The sequence below is a fragment of the Staurois parvus genome, unplaced genomic scaffold, assembly GCF_062004578.1.
Source record: "Staurois parvus isolate SC_StPar_1 unplaced genomic scaffold, SC_StPar_1.0 ptg000708l, whole genome shotgun sequence".
In the NCBI taxonomy this organism is placed as follows: domain Eukaryota; kingdom Metazoa; phylum Chordata; class Amphibia; order Anura; family Ranidae; genus Staurois; species Staurois parvus.
The window spans coordinates 12,740,008-12,764,809 of record NW_028318504.1 but is presented as its reverse complement, the minus strand read 5'-3'; the positions used below and the strand labels follow the sequence as shown (position 1 = coordinate 12,764,809).

The following is a 24,802-nucleotide window of genomic DNA, read 5'->3' as shown; positions in this document are numbered from 1 at the left end:
GGGATATGATCCCCATGTATAATACGTAAGGGGGGATATGATCCCCATGTATAATACATAAGGGGGGATATGATCCCCATGTATAATACATAAGGGGGGATATGATCACCATGTATAATACATAAGGGGGGATATGATCTCCATGTATAAATTAATCAGTGGTTCATATAGTGAGCTTGGTGTAGGCTATTCACCCTAAGGTCACCACAGAGGACAAGGGGGCACTCTGTGTCTGGAAGAAAAGAAATTTTATCTTCAAACACTGAAAGGTTTCTTCACAGAAAGAGCTGTGAAAATGTGGAATAGACTCCCTCAAGAGTTGGTTCTGGCCAGCTCAGTGGATTGCTTTAAAAACGGCCTGGATTCTTTCTTGGATACACAGAATATAACTGGATACTAACATTTATAGTTGTTCCAGGGAATATGTGATTGCCTCTCAGGGGATCAGGAAGGAATTTTTTCCTGAAAGAACAAATTGGATCGTACTTTGCTGGGGGTTTTTTTTGCCTTCCTCTGGATCAACTGTGGGTATAGGATTATAACTACTTTTTTTAATGGTTGAACTGGATGGACTTTTGTCTTTTTTCAGCCAGACTAACTATGTAACTGTATGTAACTATGACTTCGTACTTGGTGGAGAAACCCTTGTTGGCAAACAGAGGTAAGACACCTCTTGTAATTGGTTACCAGGTTTGCACACATCTCAGAAGGGATTTTGGTCCACTCTTCTTTGCACATCTTCTCTAAATCCTTCAGGTTTCTTGGCTGTCACTTGGCAAGTTGAAGTTTCAGCTCCCTCCATAAATTTTCTATAGGGTTAAGGTCTGGAGAATGGCTAGGCCACTCTATGACCTTATTGTGCTTCTGTTTGTGACACTTCTTCCGGAGCTACATTTTGTTGCCTTGGCGGTATGTTTTGGGTCATTTTCATGCTCGAAGACACATCCATGACCCATCTTCAGTGTTCTGGCTGAGGGAAGATTTTACAATATATGGCCCCTTTCATTGGCCCCTCAATGCAGCAAAGTCGGCATGTACCTTTAGCAGAGAAACAGCCCCAAAGCATAATGTTTCCACCTCCGTGCTCGACTGTAGGGATAGTGTTCTTAGGGTCATAGTCAGCAATTTTCTTCCTCCAAACAAAGCGAGTTGAGTTAATGCCAAAGAGCTCAATTTTTGTCTCATGTGACCATAGCACATTCTCCCAATCCTTCACTGAATCCTTTAGATGTTCATTGGCAAACTTCAGACTGGCTTGTACATGTGCCTTCTTGAGGAGGAGGACCATGTGGCCGCTGCAGGATTTCAATCTATGGCGGCTTATTGTGTTACCAATGGTTTGTTTGGTGACTGTGGTCCCAACTGCCTTGAGATTATTCACAAGCTCCTCCCGTGTGGTTCTGGGCTGATCCCTCACTTTTCTCCTGATCATCCTTACCCCATGAGGTGAAATTTTGCATGAAGCTCCAGACCAAGGGCGGTTGATGGTTATTTTGTATATTTTCTATTTGCAAATAATCACTCTAGCAGTTGTCTCCTTCACACCAAGCTTCTTGCTGATGATCTTGTAGCCCATTCCAGCCTTGTGCAGGTCTACAATCTTGTCCATGACGTCCTTTGACAGTTCTTTGATGGGTGACATTGAGTGGTATGCACTGATATGTGGCATTGATGTGGCACTGATGGGCACTGGCGAATGGCACTGAGCACTGACTGCTGGCACTGATGGACACTGACAGGTGGCACCGCTGGGGCTACACTGATCATCAGGGCACACTGATCATCAGTGCCCTGATGATCAATGTACATGTCCCCTCCGCGGAAAGCCGATTACCGTCTCTCCTCTCCTCTCGAGCTGTCACACTGACAGCTCGAGAGGAGAGAAATGCAGATAAACGGCATTTCCGTGTTTACATGTGATCAGCTGTGATTGGACACAGCTGATCACATGACCGAGCCGACATCTTCGGCTCTTTCCGTGATCTGCTGTGTCCGAGGGACACAGCGCACCAGCGATCGCCGCGCTGCGCGCTCCCTGAGCTGCTCATGCGCGGTGAGAATGGAAGGACGTCATATGACGTCCTATCAGAACGAGAGAACCACCTTGTGCCCGTCATTGTACTATATGGCGGGCGGAAGGTGGTTAAAGAGGACCTTCAGTTGTTCCTCCTTCTTTGGCTGCTCAGCTGGTGTATGGAGGTTGTAGTCTGAGAATTTTAAAGTGACGTGCTTGTTTTCCATTAGGCGTTTGAAGCCTCCTTGGTGCACTTTACTTGTGAGTGGTTTTATCTTATGGTTTTCCTTTCAATCATTTTTATTAGGTTGTTTTTGATCAATTTAAATACAGAGATCAAACGTGACCACATACTAATACATAAACTCAAAGTTACTAAAGCAAATAGCTATTAATGGCAGTCTTATGTTAGTATAACAAAATTGAAATAGGTAACATTATAAACAACTTGTCAAATGACAGAAATAAAACATACTATATGTGTCGGTTAGTTAGCTTTTGCACAAAAGATAATATGTATTCGTGATTCTATCTTATGGGTTTTATAAAGTGTTAGCTTTTTGTGACTGTATTACACTATGTGGAGTTTTCTTGTTGCCTTGAGTGGATGAGCCTGGTTGTGAGAAGCTGGAGGATTCGCCCTATGGCATTTGCTCATCAAGTGGCTGGTGGACACTGCTTTTTTTTACTCTTTGGTGAAAAGGGAAAGGCACTGATTGACCTATTATTACCAAATAGGTCCACAGATCCAGGTGAGAGTGGAGAGGGAATGGTGGTGGGACCATCTCCTATGATGAAACTTTAATGTATTACTGAATGCTGTACAATATTTATTCTAGTTCACTGGGTGTTTATATATGGACTTATTTCCATGGACTCACTACATGCATTGATGTATATTATGCTTTAAAAGTTCTTTTTGACACACTATTTTTCACTTTGATTATTCATTCAGTAAGTGTATCTTTTGGTATAGTTACACTGGTTTAATTACAGAGAGATAATATGGGGTTGTATTAAATCTATTGTCACATTACATGCATTGCCATATCTCATCTTTTTTACTGGTTTGCGCTGCACTTTATGGTTTGTCCTGGATTCATATGCAGGGTTGTACTGGATTCACATACTTGGCTGCCCCGTGGATCCAGGTTTGTCCTGGATTCACATACTTGCCAGTCCGGTGGATACAGCATTACCCTGGATTCTAGGGATGCACCGATGTTGGTATTGGTGGCGATACTGAGTATATTCATGAGTACTTGTGAAAATACTCCCGATACCTTAATTGGTATTTTGCGGTGTGATTTGCGTTAATGGATGCAAATTGCATCGCAAAGATTATCATGCAATTTGATCAGGAATGCGATTCCTGTCCAAATTGCATGTGGTTTCCGAACAGGTCCTGTGTGAACGCAGGCTTGTCATAGCCAAAGTTCACGCATTAGTGGTGTGGGAATCCTCCCTGCAGGCATCCCATGCTGAGTCTTGGTGGTAAGAGAGCAGAGAAAGCGACGGGCATTTCAAATTCCTCGATTCACATAGTCGCCCGGTGGATCCACGGTTGTCCTGGATTCACATACTCGCCTGTCCGGTGGATTCAGGGTTGTCCTGGATTCACATACTCGCCTGTCCGGTGGATTCAGGGTTGTCCTGGATTCACATACTCGCCTGTCCGGTGGATTCAGGGTTGTCCTGGATTCACATACTCGCCTGTCCGGTGGATTCAGGGTTGTCCTGGATTCACATACTCGCCTGTCCGGTGGATTCAGGGTTGTCCTGGATTCACATACTCGCCTGTCCGGTGGATTCAGGGTTGTCCTGGATTCACATACTCGCCTGTCCGGTGGATTCAGGGTTGTCCTGGATTCACATACTCGCCTGTCCGGTGGATCCAAGGTTGTCCTGGATTCACATACTCGCCTGTCCGGTGGATTCAGGGTTGTCCTGGATTCACATACTCGCCTGCTTGGTGGATCCAGGGTTGTCCTGGATTCACATACTCGCCCGGTGGATCCACGGTTGTCCTGGATTCACATACTTGCCCGTCCGGTGGATTCAGGGTTGTCCTGGATTCACATACTCGCCCGGTGGATCCACGGTTGTCCTGGATTCACATACTCGCCCGTCCGGTGGATTCAGGGTTGTCCTGGATTCACATACTCGCCTGTCCGGTGGATTCAGGATTGTCCTGGATTCACCAACTCGCCGCTTGGTGGATTCAGGGTTGTCCTGGATTCACATACTTGCCTGCCCGGAGAATCCAGGGTTTCCTACTGCGATCCACTGATCAGGTGTTCCAGCCAGGATCCCGTGCTGCCATCTTTGTCCTCTTCAGTCATCTGAATTCAGCTGTCTCTTCCAGCTTTCTCAGGAAGCCAGCCACCATCAGATGATGTCCGCAGCTCCTTCTACCAACCGCTGTGAATCCCTACTCCTCCATCCTCATGGGATACATGACATGGATTCCTAGGATCCTGAAACAGCTGGGACACCTTATTTTCTCCTGGGCGAGAATAGCAGCAGGTGGGCGGGGCCAAACCTAAAAACATAGTTCCCCCTCCCCCCAAAAAAAGTGTTAAATTAAATTGCAAAGGGTAGCAGCATTGCTTAGAGCCTTAGTTGATCTAGGGGGTGAAGATCCACTTTAAATTCCCAACTTTTTTTATACCAGCAGTTATACCCCCACATAGATAGTTGCCACTATAACAGATGTCCCCAGGAGATTTTGACCCTGGCCTCATCCAGATGAGCACTCGTGTGTTTTTCCTACATTCACGCTGACAATAATACCCGACAGATGTTCTTACCCCTCTTCACTCCAAAACTGAAATCGAAACTATTTTGATTTTAGCTACACTTTAATATATTCACCAGATTGGCTCCATAAGCCAATTAGCAAACAGTGCGCGTATGCGAGTCTGTTCTTCCTCCAGCCTAGGTGAATAAATGGACAAAATAAACAAGATTTCCTGAGTGCTTTTTACCTATTGAACATCTTTTATGGCTCTTGTGTTAAGATGCACATTAATGATGGTTCCCTGTTTTCTGGCCTATAATTCAGTGTAATAAAGAGGCTTCTTTAATTGTGGTGCTTAATGACTTACAAGTGTTCCACTGATTTAATTATCTATAAATAATTCAGGTTGTTTGGCTTACAAACTAGTTAAAGACTCCTAAGTTGAGCTGGATTTGGAATGCCGGGTTGTTAAGTGGCCATGAATTATAGATTCAGTAGTCCCGTAGCCAGTCTTTATCAATATTTCTACTAAATTGTTCACTCACTCTCTAAATAAAATACTTTTTTGTTCTTCTCTCCATAGATTTTCAATAAAACTGTAAAAAGTAGAAGTTCGGGCAGTCAGAGTTTTGTGATTGTTGATGTTCATTTACACAGTGACAACTTTTTCCAAGTTTTGTATTGTAAAGGATTCTTTTAATGCAGACTAAAACTGGACAACGTCTTCTAGTCTTCTGTCTTTGGCAGAACTGTATCTGGTGATTAAAGGAGCACTCTAGTCAAAAGTTTAAAGCTGAATACCAGGTATGGCAATTTTTACCAAGTTACATTGGTCCAGCCTGGACCAATGTATGTATGTGCCATACCTGTGAGATCTCTGGAAGCTCAGGGATGTCGCATGCTCCCCCATTACCAGAAGCATCTTTTTTTTTTTTTTTTTACCAGCTGGTGCAGCAGGGGAGTGCTGGGTAAGGTACAGAGGGTTCTTTTGGACAGGCACTTCCATCTTTCCCTGAATGGTCAAGGTGACAGTGTCTCTTTAAACAGCATGGGCTTGAGGAAGCCAGTCTACACACTGCTCATTTGAGAAGCTGTCCCAATTATGGATGCAGTGAATTATACAGCCGGCAGAAAGTGAAAAAACAGTATTTGTAAGTAAAAGCATACCTATTTCTCCCCCCCACCAAACACCCTGTAACCAGGGGCGGACTGACCATTGAGAAACTCGGGGCACTGCCCGAGAGCCCAGGATCAGTAGGGGGCCCCATGAGATGGTACCTTTTTCATAGGCTTTTTGAGTTTGGGCAAGGACACAGGGGCCCCATGATCCCCTATTGCCTGGGGGCCCCATGAGTTGTCAGTCCGCCCCTGCCCGTAGCCCATTGTGCCAGGTCCTTAGGTCCTTATATATATAAATGGGGACAATCCTGTGTTCTCCTTAATGATCAGGTTTTGCTTAGTGCTGCCCCTGTGGCTGGTCTTCCATCTCACCTTACTTATCTTTTAGGGTCAGTTCACATTAAAAAAACGTATTCCGGATACGTTTTTGCTTACAGTTCATGCCACATGTAGTTCCGGAGCAGTTTTGATGCAGTTTGCTATGTTCCAGTATGGCTCTGAACAAAAAATAAATGCAGCTTTTTTTTTTTCTTTTCTGCACCTGGAACTGACTGCACTGGTGTGAACTAGGGCCATTGGAATACATGGAAGACACTGTGCATGCATTTTTGATGCAGAAAAAAGAGGCACTGGGCTGCATCTAGTGTGAACTAGCCCTTATGCTGCAGTCACTGTAGTGATCCTGATCAGGGCGGATTGACCATTCGGAAACTCGGGCACTGCCTGAGGGCCTGGGGTTAGTAAGGGGACCCATGAGATGCCCCTGGTACCTTTCATAGGCTTTTTTTTGTGTGGTTTGAGTGTGGGCGAGGACACAAGGGCCCCATGATCCCCTATTGCCCGGGGGCCCCATGAGTTGTCAGTCCGCCCCTGATCCTTTGTATTGATAACACATCTGGAGAGTGATCATTGATACGTCTTGCAATGTGGACTCCTGTGAATATACAGTGTTCTGTGCATTCCCCCTATCAGGGTGTGTGTGTGTGTGGACATCCCAGTGTATTCTGGCTTTACATTTGAGGAATGGCTTTGTGTTGTAGTGATATGTTCAGAATTAGATGGTTCTGAGTCTCTCTGCTGATATGCATCTCATTCCGCTCTGAAGATGAGGAAACTGTGTGATGTATCGTCTGCTACAAATCCTCCGTCTGATAGGAGAAATTCCATTTTCAAATTGCACCTTAAATAGCGCTCTCCTGCTTTTACTAAGTGCTCCCTGGCCCCGCGTCATAAATTATCTCCCCATACCTTGCATTAACACCGCTGAATGTGTCAGTGCACACAGGGAAACCAATTACCGGCTATAATTTACTTGTACTATTTATTGGTGTTTAGCCCGGTTGCAGTGGATGAAATATGGACCCAGCAGTCACAACAGAGCCCGATGTGCCCAGCTTATCAGCCAGCAGAAGTACATTGGCGTGACACTTGCTAATAATTGATTGATTTTGTCTGTGTGTAATATACTCCTATGTCATTTGGCGGGAGAGAGCAGTCGGGCTTATACAAGAATCTGCATTTTTAGTCTGGCATTATAGTTGTGTAAGCTTTTATCTCAAAACATTTTTTTGTCTGTTTCTCACTCTTAAAGTGGTTCTAAAGGCAGAATGTTTATTTTACCTTAATGCATTCTTTGCTTTAAGGTAAAAAAAAAAACCTTCTGGATGCAGCCCCCCCCCCTCTCCTCTTTTATTTTCCTGATTCCCATTTCGACCCACTCATATGCATGAAAGCCACTGCTCTCCTAGTTCTCTCTATCTTCATTGGATCACACAGCAGGAGGAGCCATTGGCTCCTTCTGCTGTCAATCACAACCAGTGAACCAATGATGAGAGCGCTGGGCTAAGCCATGCGCTGTGTGTGAATATTCAGTGTCCATTCACAAGAGCACAGCTCACTAGTGAGCCAGAGGCTTGCTATTGGGGGCATTCTGCTGGGGGTGGGGGGAGCCTGGACTGCCAATGAGGGTTCAAGACGAGGATCAGGGCTGCACTGTGCAAGACAATTGCACAAAGCAGGTAAATAAAATGTTTTTTTTTGTTGTGTGTTTATTTTTTTATTATAACGTTTAGACTCACTTTAAGGTGGAAGTAAAGTAAACATTAAAATCTTATGGGTGCTCCTACCCTGTGTGTGTCTGTATATACACACTACACACCTACACACTACACACCTACACACTACACACCCACACACTACACACCCACACACTACACACACACACCCACACACTACACACCCACACACTACACACACACACCCACACACTACACACCCACACACTACACACCCACACACTACACACACACACCCACACACTACACACACACACACTACACACACACACACACACACACACACACACACACACACACACACACACTAAGTATTTGATCCCTGCTGATTTTGAATGTTTGCCCACTCACAAAGAAATGATCAGTCTAAAAATTGAATGGTAAGTGTATTGTAACACTGAGAGACAGAATAGCAACACAAAATTGTAAAGAAGTGCATGTCTAACAAATAATGCACTGGTTCATGAGGGAAATAAGGATTTGATCCCCTATCATTCAGCAGGATTTCTGGCTACCAGGTGTCTTTCATACAGGTAACAAGCTGAGATTAGAAGCAGTCTCTTAAAGGAGTGCTGCTAATCTCATTTTGTTACCTGTATAAAAGACACCTGTCCACAGGAGCAATCAAACAATCAGATTCCAAACTCTCCACCACGGAAAAGACCAAAGAGCTTTCCAAGGATGTCAGGGACAGGATTGTAGACCTACACAAGGCTGGACTGGGCTACCAAACTATCGCCAAGCAGCTTGGTGAGAAGGTGACAACAGTTGATGCAATCATTCGCAAATGGAAGAAACACAAAACAGCTGTCAGTCTTCCTAGGTCTGGTGCACCATGCAAGATCTCACCTCGTGGAGTGTCAATGATCATGAGAACAGTGAGGAATCATCCCAGAGTTACACGTGAGGATCTTGTCAATGATCTCCAGGCAGCTGGGACCACAGTCGCCAAGAAAACAATTGGTAACACACTACGCCGACAAGGACTGAAATCCTGCAGTGCCTGCAAGGTCCCTCTGCTCAAGAAAGCACATGTCCAGGCCCGTCTGAAGTTTGCCACTGAACATCTGAATGATGCGGAGGAGGACTGGGTGAAAGTGTTGTGGTCAGATGAGACCAAAATCAATCTCTTTGGCATTAACTCAACTTGCCGTGTTTGGAGGAGGAGGAATGCTGCCTATGATCCCAAGAACACCATCCCAACTGTCAAACATGGTGGTGGAAACATTCAGCTTTGGGGGTGTTTTTCTGCTAAGAGGACAGGACAACTGTACTGCATTAAAGGAACGATGGATGGGGCAATGTACCGTTAAATCTTGGGTGAGAACCTTCTTCCCTCAGTCAGGGCATTGAAAATGGGTCATGGATGGGTGTTCCAGCATGTCAATGAGCCAAAACACACGGCCAAGGCAACAAAAGAGTGGCTCAAGATGAAGCACATTAAGGTTCTGGAGTGGCCTAGCCAGTCTCCAGACCTTAATCCGATTGAAAATCTGTGGAGGGAGCTGGAAGTTCGAGTTGCCAAACGTCAGCCACCAAATCTTAATGACTTGGAGAGGATCTGCCAAGAGGAGTGGGCCAAAATCCCTCCTGAGATGTGTGCAAACCTGGGGGCCAACTACAGGAAAAATCTGACCTCTGTGATTGCCAACAAGGGATTTGCCACCAAGTACTAAGTCATGTTTTGTGAAGGGGATCAAATACTTTTGTTGCTGTTCGATTTTTAGACTGATCATTTCATTGTGAGTGGGCATACATTCAAAATCAGCAGGGGATCAAATACTTATTTCCTTCACTGTGTGTATGTATGTGTGTGTGTGTGTGTATATATATATATATATATATATATATATATATATATATATCATATTTTTAAAAATATTTTTAGTATAAGTAATCACATGTCCTCTGGTCTCAGCTGCATAAAGGGCTGGAGGGTGGGGGTGGAAGAACAGCAGTACATTGATCTTCCCAGAGAACCCCCCTGCACAAGTCTGACCATTGTGGAGTACAGGCAGGCTGTTCTTCCAGCACAGCCAGAAAACTGACCATGCTGGAATGGCTGTGCTCTCATGCCTACTGTGGTCAGTTTGAAATAAGAAACTGGGGGGCTGGCAGGATCAATAGGTATTTCACACAAAAGCAGCAATGCAAAGAGAACAGGATATTTTTTAATACAAATATCACATATCAGGAATATGAAATGTTGGGGTAACATACTCTTTAATCTAATACAAAGGAACACTTTTATTGCTCCAGCCCCAGAATGGGGTGACGCCTTGATGATGTCATATACTGTACAGGTCCTGCATTGTATATGGTGAAGTTAGAACGGCAGGGGCACAATACGGGAGAAGAGAAGTGGCTTTGTCAAATTGGTCATTAGATTTTATTAAAGTAATATCTGGTGATCCTGCATCAAAGGGCCATGTACTGGCACTTTCTGTTATAGGGTAACAACACACTGCCCCTTTCTCCGAAATTAAGTGCCACCCTTCTACACAGCCTTCTGATATAACATAGGTAGTCTGGCTGAAAAAATACAAACGTCTATCCAGTTCAACCATAAAAAAACAAGTTATAATCGTAAACCCACAGTTTATCCAGAGGAAGGCAAAACAATCCCAGCAAAGCATGATGCAATTTGCTCCTGCAGGGGAAAAAAATTCCTTCCTGATCCCCCGAGAGGCAATCGGATATTCCCTGGATCAACTTTACCTATAAATGTTATATCCAGTTATATTCTGTGTATCCAAGAAAGAATCCAGGACTTTTTTAAAGCGATCCACTGAGCTGGCCAGAACCAACTCTTGGAGTCTATTCCACATTTTCACAGCTCTGTGTGAAGAAACCTTTCCATTTTTCTTTTCCTCCAGACGTAAAGAGTGCCCCCTTGTCCTCTGTGATGACCTCTGGGTGAATAGATAGAGGCAGAGTGGCCATTTCGACACACAAATTATGCAAGCATGGTCCTCTGTTGTATCTATCAGGAAACCAACCCTGAGAAATCCCATGCAGCCATCACTCAAAGTGGCTGAAAGTGGTGCGACACAGGATGAAAACATAAAAAAAAAAGGGATTGTTTGATGCACAATGCTTTAGCAAACTGAATGTCATTCTGTATGGACCCATTCATATTTGTGCATTGCTGTATCAGCTCAATGCCTTTAAATTGTAAATGGCGCCCCAACACACAGCACAGTATAAGCCAGTGCTCAATGCAAAAGGCTCTTCTTGTTTTCTGTCCGTTGGGGTGCATTGGTAGTCCATTCATGATGAGTGAGCTGCCTTAATGCATGACCAGATGCCAAAGCATCATTCAAGCTGAGCACACACATTACAATCTGGTGGAGCAATCTCTAGCTCTACCATCACTTATGTGGTGCAAGGGTTTGCATGATTGGATATAGACTGAATGGACTCATGAGCCCTCCCCTTACATGGGTTTGGTAAATCAAAGGGCTTTTTACAGTGATTGGTTTGACTTTTTTTAATGTGTAAAGCCAGCTTTAAAGTGGAACTAAAGTTAGTTTAATAAGTTTTTTTTTCATGACAGAAGAGACCCTGTGTATGCCCTCTTGTATTAGATGCTTCTACCCGCCTGTCTGTTCCTGTCGGTGTACACTGAGCCGTGAATGCACAGCTGAGTGCACGAATCTGCGCCAAGATGAAATGCCTCCTGTGCACATGCGTGGGCAGCACAGTGGCTAAATGGTTAGCACTTCCGCCTGGCAGTACTCGGGTTGTTGGTTTGAATCCCAGCCACGGCACCGCCTGCCTGGAGTTTGCATGTTCTCCCTGTGTCTGCTCTGGTTTCCTCCCACACTCCAAAGACACGCTGGTAGGTTAATTGGATCCTGTCTAAATTGTCCCTAGTATGTGTATGTATGAATGTGAGTTAGGGACCTTAGATTGTACACCCCTTGAGGGTTAGGGACTGATGTGAATGTACAATATATATGTAAAGTTCTGCATAAATTGACGGCGCTATATAAGTACCTGAAATAAATAATAATCATCTTGACCTGGCCAATGAAGATGGCTGAAGACTGCAAACCTGGAAGCAGACCAGGATAAAATGGCAGCGTTGGCAACGGAGAAAAGCGAAAACATCACGGCACTGGAGGGGGGGGGGGGGGTGTCCCTTTGCTAGGTAAGTCTGCCATAATGTGCTTGTATGATGTGCATTGCAGAAAAAGCTCCTGGGGCCACAAAATTGTTCATTGAGTCGTGCAGTTTAATTCTGCTTTAACAGTTATGTAGACACTCACCCAGGTGTTTGGGCCAGTTCCCCTATCGCAGTTACATGTAGGTTTTAGAGTTGTCACCGGAGCAAGACGTGTGGGGAAATCATTCAGTCAGTACACCTGTTCTGAGGATAATTTCCAAAGTTGTCGTCATTTCGGCAGATTCACGCTCACATCCTGTTGTGTCCCTCAAACAGGTAGTGAGATGAATTCTCTCTGGTGGGGGCACAGAAAATGAGAGCCTGAATAGGGAAGTATGAGAACGTCTGCCAGATTTTTATTGATGTCTGCGCCCCTGCTGGGGTGGTTCAACCTCTCTGTTCGCCTTGGTTGTTACCGGGACTGGAAAGGAGAGAAGATTTTGATTTGTCGACAAGTCTTTTCCAAAGGGGAAATGTGTTTAGGCTGTTAAAAGTCTCAACTTTTTCTGTGACAGGTGTTTGCTCAAGTCTTCCTTACATGACAGTTGGCCCTGAGTGGTGGGCTATCAAAAAAGTCCTTATTGTTTCCTTATGTATATCCTCGTGACTTTATTTTCTTTTAAGTTTAAACCTTTGAACAGTGTTTCTTGATTCTATATCGGGCTGTAGCCTGCCCAGGGGCACTCTGAAAAGCCTGCTCAGTCTGCTGCAGATTATACAGAACTCTCATTAAAAGTTAATTAAGTAAGCTTCTTGATTTTAGCGCCGTTGCATTGTTTCCTGGACACATGTGAGTCCCATGAGCATTGGGCACTAGATTAAATAATCCTTTTTATGTAATGCATATTTACCAAGCATCTTCACTGCTCCATCCACCCCCTCCCCCCTCCCCCCACCCCCTCCCAGCTGTGCACGGCTCATCGGTTCGTGTTCCCAAATCTTTCCGGAGTCACATTTAAGCTGCCGCTGAGCTGAAGATCGCGACCCCGACGGTGGCTCACAAATGCCGCACTTTGCTCGGAGCAAAGTCAAGACATTTAGCAAGTTTAAAAGTAAAATGTCACTTGTGCTAAATTACCTAGTGGCACCATGGAGATCGCCGAGAACAAAGGGAGTTTATTTAAGATCACAGCAATAGCCGGTTCCCCATTAGAACTGTCCCCATGGTCCAGATTACACAGGCTCAAATGGAAAATTGTAAATTCAAGGGAAGATGCAAGAGAGAGCTATTCATGGTCATGATAAATAATTCATACGCTCATATTCCTGATCTCTGATGTGCGGCATGCTTTCTGACCAGGACTTCTGCCGTGTTAATGTTCTGTTGTAAGCGTTCTGATAGTCCTCTATTGCTGTGGTCACTAGCCAGCCTTCCTCAATTGGTGCGTAGCGATAGATGAGTCCTGGAGGACACAGTCATGGTGCTCCGCGTTCTCTAGTCTCTACCTCTACACCAGGCCACCACTAATCTCTTTGGTTGCGGTTGAATCCTCTGAACGAGCCTTTCTGAAAACATGTTATTTTAAAGCAGAATTCATCAAGAGGTATGGTCACTAGCCAGCCTTCCTCAATTGGTGCGTAGCGATAGATGAGTCCTGGAGGACACAGTCATGGTGCTCCGCGTTCTCTAGTCTCTACCTCTACACCAGGCCACCACTAATCTCTTTGGTTGCGGTTGAATCCTCTGAACGAGCCTTTCTGAAAACATGTTATTTTAAAGCAGAATTCATCAAGAGGTATGGTCACTAGTCAGCCTTCCTCAGTTGGTGTGTAGCGATAGATGAGTCCTGGAGAACATTTCCATGGTGCTCCACTTTCTCTAGTCTCTACCTCTTCACCAGGCCACCACTAATCTCTTTGGTTGCGGTTGAATCCTCTGAACGAGCCTTTCTGAAAACATGTTATTTTAAAGCAGAATTCATCAAGAGGTATGGTCACTAGTCAGCCTTCCTCAGTTGGTGTGTAGCGATAGATGAGTCCTGGAGAACATTTCCATGGTGCTCCACTTTCTCTAGTCTCTACCTCTTCACCAGGCCACCACTAATCTCTTTGGTTGGGGTTGAATCCTTTTAACGAGCATTCCTGAAAACATGTTATTTTAGAGCAGAATTCATCAAGAGGTATGGTCACTAGCCAGCCTTCCTCAATCAGTGTGTAGCAATAGATGAGTCCTGGAGAACACAGCCGTGGTGCTCCACGTTCTCTAGTCTCTACCACTATACCAGGCTACCACTAATCTCTTTGGTTGGGGTTGAATCCTCTTAACGAGCATTCCTGAAAACATGTTATTTTAAAGCAGAATTCATCAAGAGGTATGGTCACTAGCCAGCCTTCCTCAATCAGTGTGTAGCAATAGATGAGTCCTGGAGGACATTTCCATGGTGCTCCACGTTCTCTAGTCTCTACCTCTATACCAGACCACCACTAATCTCTTTGGTTGGGGTTGAATCCTCTTAACGAGCCTTTCTGAAAACATGTTATTTTAGAGCAGAATTCATCAAGAGGTATGGTCACTAGTCAGCCTTCATCAATTGGTGTGCAGCTATAGATGAGTCCTGGAGGACACAGTCATGGTGCTCCACGTTCTCTAGTCTCTACCTCTATACCAGGCCACCACTAATCTCTTTGGCTGGGGTTGAATCCTCTGAACGAGCCTTTCTGAAAACATGTTATTTTAGCAGACTTCATCAAGAGGTATGTGTGCTTTACTTCCTCCATCCCACCTTTATTTATTTTTTTAAAGTCACTCTTTGGATGGAAAAGATGGTCTGGTAGTCATAAGCCATTTTGTTCTTCCATGAGTAGAAGGAGCTTGAATGCTGCAGAGAATGGTGTTGCAGAATTCTGCAGTCATGGGAAGGGGGTTGACATCTACTGGACTCCATAGTGGTAAGGGCTCATTCACATGGACATCAGAAACGTCATGTATAGTTTCTCCACACATCTGTATAAAAGGCTATGGGCCCATTCACATAGTCGCATCCGGTAGTGCAAGGTTTTGCTGTGTTCAACAGTGTAAAGGAAAAAAAAAAAAAAAAGCTCTAGCCAAGATTGTGTTTGGACAAGCTGTCAAAGACCGCTCCTGGTCTGTACTAATAATCAGGAGTCAGGGGGACAGACTTCCGATCACGTGACCACTATAGAAGCCAATCGGTGGTCACGTGATCAGCCAAACCATTCCACCTCCCAAGTGTACAGACTCTAATAAAGGGATGCTGGCATTGGGCGGGAAGGGGTTAAAGCGGACATTTTTAGCTTGGAAAAGGAAAAAGAATCCCTATAGTATAGTGACCTAACTTACCTGTAATGAAGTATTTCCCTTGTGCAAGCCGCTGGATCCTGTTAAAAATCACTTCACTGCAGGGATGCCCCGTCCTCTTCTTGGTGCTGAACTTCCAGCTCTGTAGGTGGTACGAGCTCCCAGCCATCTCTGAAGAAGCTCCCAATGAGTACCTGCCCCCTTTCTGCCTCCTCCATTGAGAAAAGTTGTTGATTCTGTTTCTGATATCTGCCTCCTGTGATCCCCTGTACAGCAGTCGTCAGATTGGGAGAAGGAAGGGCAGACCAAGGAGCCAAACCGGCTCTGTTACATGCACATGTTCTGATGGGGGAAGAGAGCAGAAGGATGAGCTTCCTTAGTCTGCTGCTAGTCCTTCAATGTCCAGTCACAAGCTGGGGGCAAGAGATGGGACCTGACTGTTATGTCTTGAACTAATCTATAATGATTTTGAGTCTGTTTTATGTAAATACAAAGGATTCCAAATATTGTTGGGTATCAGCTGTAGCTTTAAGCTATTGTTCTCCGTGGGGCTTTACAACTCTGGTGAAAATACAGATAAAAGTATGTGAAAAAGAGGCAGAAAGTCCTCCTGCTGGATGAATAAATAGTATATAAAATGTTTATGCAGTCTAATTGTAAATGAGAAAAGTCAGGTCACTACCAGGGAGTCTCTGACCCTGAGCATGCAAGAATGTGCAGATCTGGTGTCTCAACGCTTCACTGGCTGCATGCTTGTAAGTCCAAATGCACACCGGATGTTTTTACAGCGGCTGATTTGGCTTTTGGTGTTTTTTTTCTACAGCCAGTAAACTCCCCAGCATGTTATCCTACGTGTCCATGCACACATAGGCTGGAATCAACGTTTTTTGGCTGTAAAAAAAAAACAAAAAACACAACGCTATAAAATGCGGCTAACCACTAATGCAAAAACGCTGAAAAACCGCGAACGTTACCAGTGTTATTATACAAGCCCTGTGTCCATGGAGCCTTATAGCGACTCGTGTAGAAGCAATTGTTGCTCATTAAATTAGGTTGGTATACCTTTAAAAAAAAACACCTCACAATACATCTGGGCTCATCTGTAAGCATCAGGGTTCTCTTTTAGCTGCTGTCCAACAATACTGGAGGCGCACGCATGAATCATTGCTGTTTATTGATTTCAGCGGATCCTGATTGTAAAGCAGCATCATGCTATTTAATAGGTAGGTAGAAAGGAAACAAGTTGGCTGCATGCTGATTGGCTGCTGTTTTTCTACTACTTTCCCAGTCATTCATATCCTGTGAGTCTTCCACAGGTACAAGGCAATTGCTCTTTGAAATTATTTCTATATATCTTGACTTGTGTGCACACAGCTGGAGCTTCCTGCTGTCTCTTGCTTTCATATATATATATACTGTATATATATATATATATATATATATATATATATATATATATATATAATCTCCATCACTGGCAGTTTTGCTTTGTCCATGGGATTTTTGTCTCCAGGACTGAATGGAGCTGAACGGAGCATTCTCTACCAGTACGGTTCCTCCTTGAGCACACATATAGGTCTTTGCCCAGTGTCCGGCCACCAGCATGTACACTTCACTTATTAATATCCATGTTAGCAGTGAAATGGGCGCTCTGCTAGTTTAATCCCTAGCAGTGTTTATGCATTTACCCCTTCTGTATATGCATTGACCTACTGTGATCAGCTCCCAGAGTTTGTGCATTTTGCCTTCCATTACCAGTAGCCAGTATATGAGCATAACCCCTCATCGGCCAGTCCCTGGTTTATGTGCGTCAACCCCTCATTGGCTAGTCTTCATCTTATGTGCGTCAACCCCTCATTGGCTAGTCTTCATCTTATGTGCATCAACACCTCGTTGGCTAGTCCTTATCTTATGTGTGTCAAAACCTCATTTTCTAGGCCTCATATGTGAGTCAATCCCTCATTGGCTAGACCCTGTCTTATGTGCGTCATCCCCTCATTGGCTAGTCTTCTGCCTTTTGGCTAGTCCCCAACTTATGTGCATCAGACCCTCATTTGCTAGTCCTCATCTTATGAGCGTCAACCGCTCATTGGCTAGTACCTATGATATGTGCGTCAACCCCTTATTTGGCTAGTCCTCATCTTATGTGTGTCAAACCCTCATTGGCTAGTCCTCCTCTTGTTTGCGTCAACACCTCATTGGCCAGTCCTCCTCTTGTTTGCGTCAACCCCTCATTGGCTAGTCCTCATCTTATGTGCGTCAACCCCTCATTGGCCAGTCTTTCTCTTATGTGCGTTAACCCCTCACTGGCTAGTCCCTATCATATGTGCGTCAACCCCTCATTGGCTAGTCCTCATCTTATGTGTGTCAACCTCTCATTGGTTAGTCCTCATCTTATGTGCGTCAACCCATCATTGGCCAGTCTTTCTCTTATGTGCGTTAACCCCTCACTGGCTAGTCCCTATCATATGTGCGTCAACCTCTCATTGGCTAGCCCTCATCTTATGTGCGTCAACCTCTCATTGGCTAGTCTTCATCTTATGTGCGTCAACCCCTCATTGGCCAGTCTTTCTCTTATGTGCGTTAACCCCTCACTGGCTAGTCCCTATCATATGTGCGTCAACCCCTCATTGGCTAGTCCTCATCTTATGTGTGTCAACCTCTCATTGGCTAGTCCTCATCTTATGTGCGTCAACCCCTCATTGGCCAGTCTTTCTCTTATGTGCGTTAACCCCTCACTGGCTAGTCCCTATCATATGTGCGTCAACCTCTCATTGGCTAGCCCACATCTTATGTGCGTCAACCTCTCATTGGCTAGTCCCTATCATATGTGCGTCAACCTCTCATTGGCTAGCCCACATCTTATGTGCGTCAACCTCTCATTGGCTAGCCCTCATCTTATGTGAGTCAACCCCTCATTGGCTAGTCATTTTATATGAGTCAACCCCTTATTGGCTAGTCCTCATCTTGTGTGTCAATCCCTCATTGGCCACTCCCCAGTTTATGTGCATCAACCCTTTATTGGCCTGTCTTCAGTTTGTGCACTAAGGCCTCATTGGCTAGTTCTCCGCTTATGTGCGTCAATCCTCAATGGCTAGTCTCCAGCTTATGTGTGCCAACCCCGTATTAGCCAGTCCCCAACGTATATGTAGAAACTGCATTGGCCAGTCCCCAGCTTATGTGCATTAACCACTGGATGGCCATTCCCATCCATTGACCCTTAACCATTTTGGGCCGGAGCCCAACGCACCTCCTTTTTTTTTTTTTTTTTTTTTTTTTTTCACGTCTTATTGTTACATGAAACTGCTGCTAAAAACATGTCACTGAGCTGTCTATTAATGTCACAACTGTAGCAGGAACTGCATGTCCACAGCCCACTATTCTCCAGGTGCTGTTTACACTTTTATGTATGGGTAGCTTCTGGGTTATGATGGGCACTTCTCTGATGCACTCTCAGATATCACCCTATTTATGCATGCACACGCATTATGGTAGTCTTGGTTAATTCAACTGACTTTCTATGAGGGATAAAATAAATTATCCCTTTAATTGTGCTTTGTTTCGTTCCCTTCATTGCAGTGTCTACATACCTGTCAGGAGGAGGTGTAGGCACTAGATGGCAGTGTGGCTCCATCCGTTCTTTCATAGAGTGAGTGAAGGGAAGCCGTAGAGTGTATTAGTTGGATGGTTTGTCTAAGTACTTTTGTATTAGTTTCCAGAAGATTATATTAATAAACCAGCATATATGTAAGTGCGAGTTTAGAAAAATGTGTTCATATGCATGTCATTGACCAGACAAGCCCTTCAGCTGCGACTCTGTGCTAGTTTTATGTGCTGTATGGCATAAAAGGGACACGGAAGGGCTATTTGTGTATTGGTTACAATGGTGCGTGTTTAATCACATTCTCCGTGTGCATCACTTATACATACATTAATATGAGGCACAGGCCCCATGGTAGAGGGCTTCTGCTCTTACAGAAAAGGGGGAATCTGTCATGCTATGTATATATGTGGAACTACACCGACATATGAGTCACATGCTTCACAGATGGAAATATTACAGCAAATGGAACTTAAAATGTGTTTAAACCCTTAAAGAAATATATGCAATAAAATAATGGGGGAGATTTAGTAAAACTGGAGCACTCAGAATCTGGTGCAGCTATGCATAGTAACCAATCAGCTTATAACCTCCACTTGTTCAATTAGCCCTGGTTTACATCTGTGTGGGTGGTGCCGCTGTGGATCTGCATGAAAATCTGTGCAGCCGCACCACCCGCACAGAGAAATGTGGACCCGCGGGCGGGTGATATTAGTTCTAATGGCACGCCGCCCGCACTGGAAAACGCAACCGTACTGGGAACCGAGGTTCCCGTGTGGGCTGCATTTTCCAAAGAAGTGCAGTGACTTTTTCTCTGCATGTTACGGGCAGAGGAGTCCATTCAAATGAATGGGCTCTTGTACCCATGCAAAACGTGGCCCGCATGGCCACAAAAATGTGAACCGGGTGTCAAGCTCTGACAATAAAACCTGGAAGCTGATTGGTTTCTATGCACAGCTGCACCAGATTTTGCACTCACCAGTTTTAGTAAATAACCCCAAATTTTGTATGCTTTTTACATGCCCATATTTCTATCTTGTTTTCCATCACTAGTCTTTCCTTTCTTTTATTTTGGCCTGAAGATCCTGCCAGTTTCAGCCTTCATGGACACTTTCTGTGCTAGGCTGACAACACTGCCTGAGCAGCTTCCTAAGTGTGAGCAGTGATGTCAGCCCAGAAATGTGTGCTCCCCTGGGCACTGTAAGCTCATGGGTCGATACACAACTCCGAGTGAGACATGCCTATTATTATTATACAGGACTTGTATAGTGACAACAGTTTGCGCAGCAATTTACAATATAAAGGGAGACAATACAGCTACAATACAATAAAAAAAGGACTAAGAGGGACCTACTCATAAGCGCTTACAATCTAACAGGGTGGGAGGGCCCTTTTCATACTGATCAGTCTTCTATTTTTCCTTTACCAAAAGCGACAGAAAATTGTATGACCATTAAATCCTATGGAGATCTTCACACCGGTCTGTTGCACATCAGTAGTGCTGCACACTGCATTTTTAGAGAATGTTTAATGCGGTAAAACAAAAACACCAAAAACATTCCTCCCTATTGAAATATATATATTTAAAAAAAAAATGCAAAAATGCACCTGCAGATGCGTTTAAGGATTCACATTTCCCTTTTCTCACAGCTGCAAAGCACACTGGAAACACAGCAAAAACGCATATGCGGTTTTTACCATGTTTTTGCAGCGGAGCAGTGTGAAAGCATGCTAAGTAGCAGCTTCTAGTCTCAGCACCACTCACCCACAGTGATTGACAGTGGCTCCCTTTATAGGGTGTATTGCTGTCACTGCTGATGTCACAGCTGCTATGTCAGTGCCTTATGCAGGCCATAGATGGGGAGAAAACCGGCCGATTTTTCTTTAAAAAAAACGAAAAATCGGTCGTTCAAGCGGCTGACGTTACCAGGAATGGTAAAAATCGGCCGATTTTCATCCCGTCTACAGCCGGCAAAAAGTGTCCCTGCAGAGAGCTCCGCTATTTCTTTGACAGTGCTTTGACATTTATAGCGGCTGCAACAATGTATCTATTTGTATCCATTTCGGATACAGATGTTTTTATTCAGAAACAAATATATACATTGTTGCAACCGCTATAAATGTTAAAGCACTGTCAAAGAAATAGCGGAGCTCTCTGCAGGGACACTTTTTGCCGGACTGGAATTCTTCTTCATCCTCTTCTTCATCCTCTTCTTCTTCATCCTCTTCTTCTTCATCCTCTTCTTCTTCATCCTCTTCATCCTCCTCCTCTTCTTCCTCCTCTTCTTCATCCTCTTCTTCATCCTCTTCATCCTCCTCCTCTTCTTCATCCTCCTCCTCTTCTTCATCCTCCTCCTCTTCTTCATCCTCCTCCTCTTCTTCATCCTCTTCATCCTCTTCATCCTCTTGTTCTTCATCTTCTTCATCCTCTTCTTCTTCATCCTCTTCTTCTTCCTCTTCTTCTTTTTCATCCTCTTCTCTTCTTCTTCTTCATCCTCTTCTTCTTCATCCTCTTCTTCCTCTTCTTCTTCTTCCTCTTCTTCTTCATCCTCTTCCTCTTCATCCTCTTCTTCTTCATCCTCTTCTTCTTCATTCTCTTCTTCTTCATTCTCTTCTTCTTCTTCCTCTTCTTCTTCTTCTTCTTCTTCTTCTTCTTCTTCTTCATTCTCTTCTTCTTCTTCTTCTTCATTCTCTTCTTCTTCTTCCTCTTCTTCATCCTCTTCTTCTTCATCCTCTTCTTCTTCATCCTCTTCTTCTTCATCCTCTTCTTGCTCTTCTTCTTCATCCTCTTCCTCTTCTTCTTCATCCTCTTCTTCTTCATCCTCTTCTTCTTCATTCTCTTCTTCTTCATTCTCTTCTTCATTCTCTTCTTCCTCTTCTTCATCCTCCTCCTTCTTCTTTTTCTTCTTTTTGTCTTTCTCTTGCAGGTCACTGCTCATGCGCAGATTTTTTATCGGTAAAAAGATTGGCCGATTTGCCCATAATTGCCGCGAAAATCGGCCGATCGGCAAAATCGGACAATCTTTTTCCAACTTTAACTTTCAAAAAAAATCTGCCAAAATACCGAAAAACGGCCGAACAATTAACCCACTAACGATCCGAAAATTGGCCGATTTTATTTTCGGTCGAAAAATTGGCCGATCTTCGATCCATCTATGGCCTGCATTAGATTGTGCACGTGCTGCTTGTGCACAAAGTCAAAATGCAGCATAGCTGTACAGCTCTATGCACCATGCTCTGATTTCCTGAAATTTAAAACTTTTGTTTAACATGTTTTTAGCCCACCAGATTATAATTGTGTAAAAACTGCAAAGATTTTAATCTAATTAACTTTGACTGTCAAGTTGGGCTTTCTGAAAGCAGCAATTAGAAAAGTAGGCAAAAAAACCTAAAAAGACAAGAACACAAATTTACTTATAACATTGTCTGTATTCTGGGGAGCGGTGGCTCTCAGAATCACATCTGGTATGAATGAACCCTCCCTTTGACAGACAGCAATTAAAATTGAGGCAGGGGCTCAAACTCTTCCCTACATGATCCATAACTAAACCAATTGCTGGCTGGGATGCCATATTATCCTTAAAAGAAAAAACACATGTACTTGGGAGCACAGTGGCTAAGTGGTATCACTTCCACCTGGCAGTACTCGGGTCATTGGTTCAAATCCCAACCAGGGCACCACCTGCTTGGAGTTTGCATGTTCTCCCTGTGCCTGCGTGGGTTTACTCCAGGTACTCCGGATTCCTCCCACACTCCAAAGACATGCTGGTAGGTTAATTGGCTCCTGTCTAAATTGTCCCTAGTATGTGTATGTATGAATGTGAGTTAGGGACCTTAGATTGTACACCCCTTGAGGGTTAGGGACTGATGTGAATGTACAATATATATGTAAAGCGCTGCGTACATTGATGGTGCTATATAAGTACCTGAAATAAATAAAATAAACTCTATGCATTAGTGCTCTCTTATTAATCCCTGCAGAGCCCCAAAAATATACTTAGAGTAACTCCACTTTTGCTGAGAATAAAACATTCCCCATCAGTGGTCTATGTACTCTACATTGTAAGGATTTTTAACAAACTTTGTTGCAGATTCTTACCTTTTGTTATTCTGAAGAAACAGCTGTTTGTGTCCATTTGCAGAGTGAATCTGTATAGGAATAATTTTATAATTATCAGTCAGCTGCTGAACCTATGGGAATCCAATGTGGAAAGTGGCAGGGTCTACATCCCTTTTAGACTGGATTTTCCTTTTGGGAGTATCTCACCAAAAAGGATATTTTTGTTGCAGGGGATGCCCACAATCTTACTTTTATCTTAGTGAAGACATGTGGGAAAATCAGTGAGCCAATCACACAATCAAGCATTACATTTCTGAGGAGCGTTCTGTATACCATCTGTGTGCAGAATGCCTCCAGGTTGCCATATTGCATCGCATTTTTATAGAAAATTGGAGCTTTGCAGAATAAAAAGGAAAGGTGTTTTTTTTTTTTTTACAAACTTTATCAAGAATAGGCTGCAAAAACAGCTTCACAGCATAAGGTATAACATACAAGAGAAAAAGAAGGGACATCTGTAATATTCATTTCAAATAAGTACAGTTATGTAGAACATAAAAGTTAAGTACATGAGCAAGGTAGGCAGGGGGGTAGGCAGAACAATAAAGAAACCAACAGAAAGACACCATCAATTAAAGCATGAATAATCATTGGTCAGATAGTAAATGTCTGAGTTTTCCAAAAATCCCATTTTTTTTATTAAATAAGTGCATCCTATCCAGTAACGTAAAGTGAATACGTTCCATGAGCATCACCGCATCAACTCTTCGTAAAATTGAGGCCAGGGCACCGTAGGTAATTTCCAGTGAAGGGCAATGGCCCATAGGGCTGAGACACACATGGTGTAAATCAGCCTCATAGCCTCAGTCCATGTCCCTGGATATGGGCTCCCAGTAGGCAAGCCTGCATAGACAAATGCACTGGGGCATCAGCCAAAAGCAGAGGCCACTGCAAAGATCTTACTCCATATCAATGTATGGCCTGGACAGGCCCAAAATGTATGTACAAGGGTGCCAGTTAGGCCACAACCCCGAAAGCAAAGATGGGAAGTCTCTGGGAACATGATGTGTAGTCTAGAGAGGGTATAATGTCAGCGGGTTAATACTTTAAGGGCCATCTCACGGAAAGAAAGAGATCTAGAGCTCTTACGTATGTTATCCACCATGGAGGAAAGGTATTTTTTAATAACATTCAATTACAATATGACTTGTGTCGCAATTGTATATGCAGTAGTATTTTATTTGCGGTTTTGTCTCCATGAAAATGGAGTTACCCTTTAATAAAAACTTTGCTTGGATCAAAGTATTTCCGCAAGGTTTTGTAGTAGTTGTATCCATGGCATTAGCTGCAGGGTAAGGTACTTCTCAGCATGACAACTGTTACAGTGAAGAACCCCTTCCTGTATTGATAGTCAACTTATCATTCCTCCTTATGCAGCTGAAATCCCCTTGTCCATTGTTCAGCACGTTCCTATGAGAGCAGAGAGGCACTTCAGAGGTTTCCAATGTCGTCACCCCGTGTCCCTGTACCTAAGATTTAAAAGTGTCCCCATTACCTTGGGCACGCAGCCCGAGTGACAGATGTGGAGTTGTATTCAGATACTCTTAGCCCTCTGATGATTCTCATTATTCATGTGCTGGGGCCTCCAGTGTGGAGTAGATTGGAACATTTCCTCTCACAGGTCGCAATCATTCATTGCTGGTTTTTAATAACCTGTAGAAGCATTAAAGAGTAGTAACTTATTGGAAGCAGGAGCAGGCAGTCAATCA

The 24,802-nt window shown here is 43.9% G+C and overlaps 1 protein-coding gene and 1 long non-coding RNA gene across 2 annotated transcripts in view; one reads left to right on the top strand and one right to left on the bottom strand.

Annotated features, from left to right (window-relative positions):
• Positions 1 to 24,802, top strand: part of ATRN (attractin) — a gene marked incomplete at its 5' end in the record, with an annotated part of 270,653 nt that overhangs the window by 195,377 nt on the left and 50,474 nt on the right. The gene's annotated exons all lie outside the window — the stretch shown is intronic.
• LOC149445839 (uncharacterized) lies at positions 24,184 to 24,741 on the bottom strand. The gene is made up of 2 exons (XR_016306315.1): positions 24,589 to 24,741; positions 24,184 to 24,503 (listed from the first exon to the last, which is right to left on the bottom strand). It is a non-coding gene; the product is annotated as an uncharacterized LOC149445839 (long non-coding RNA).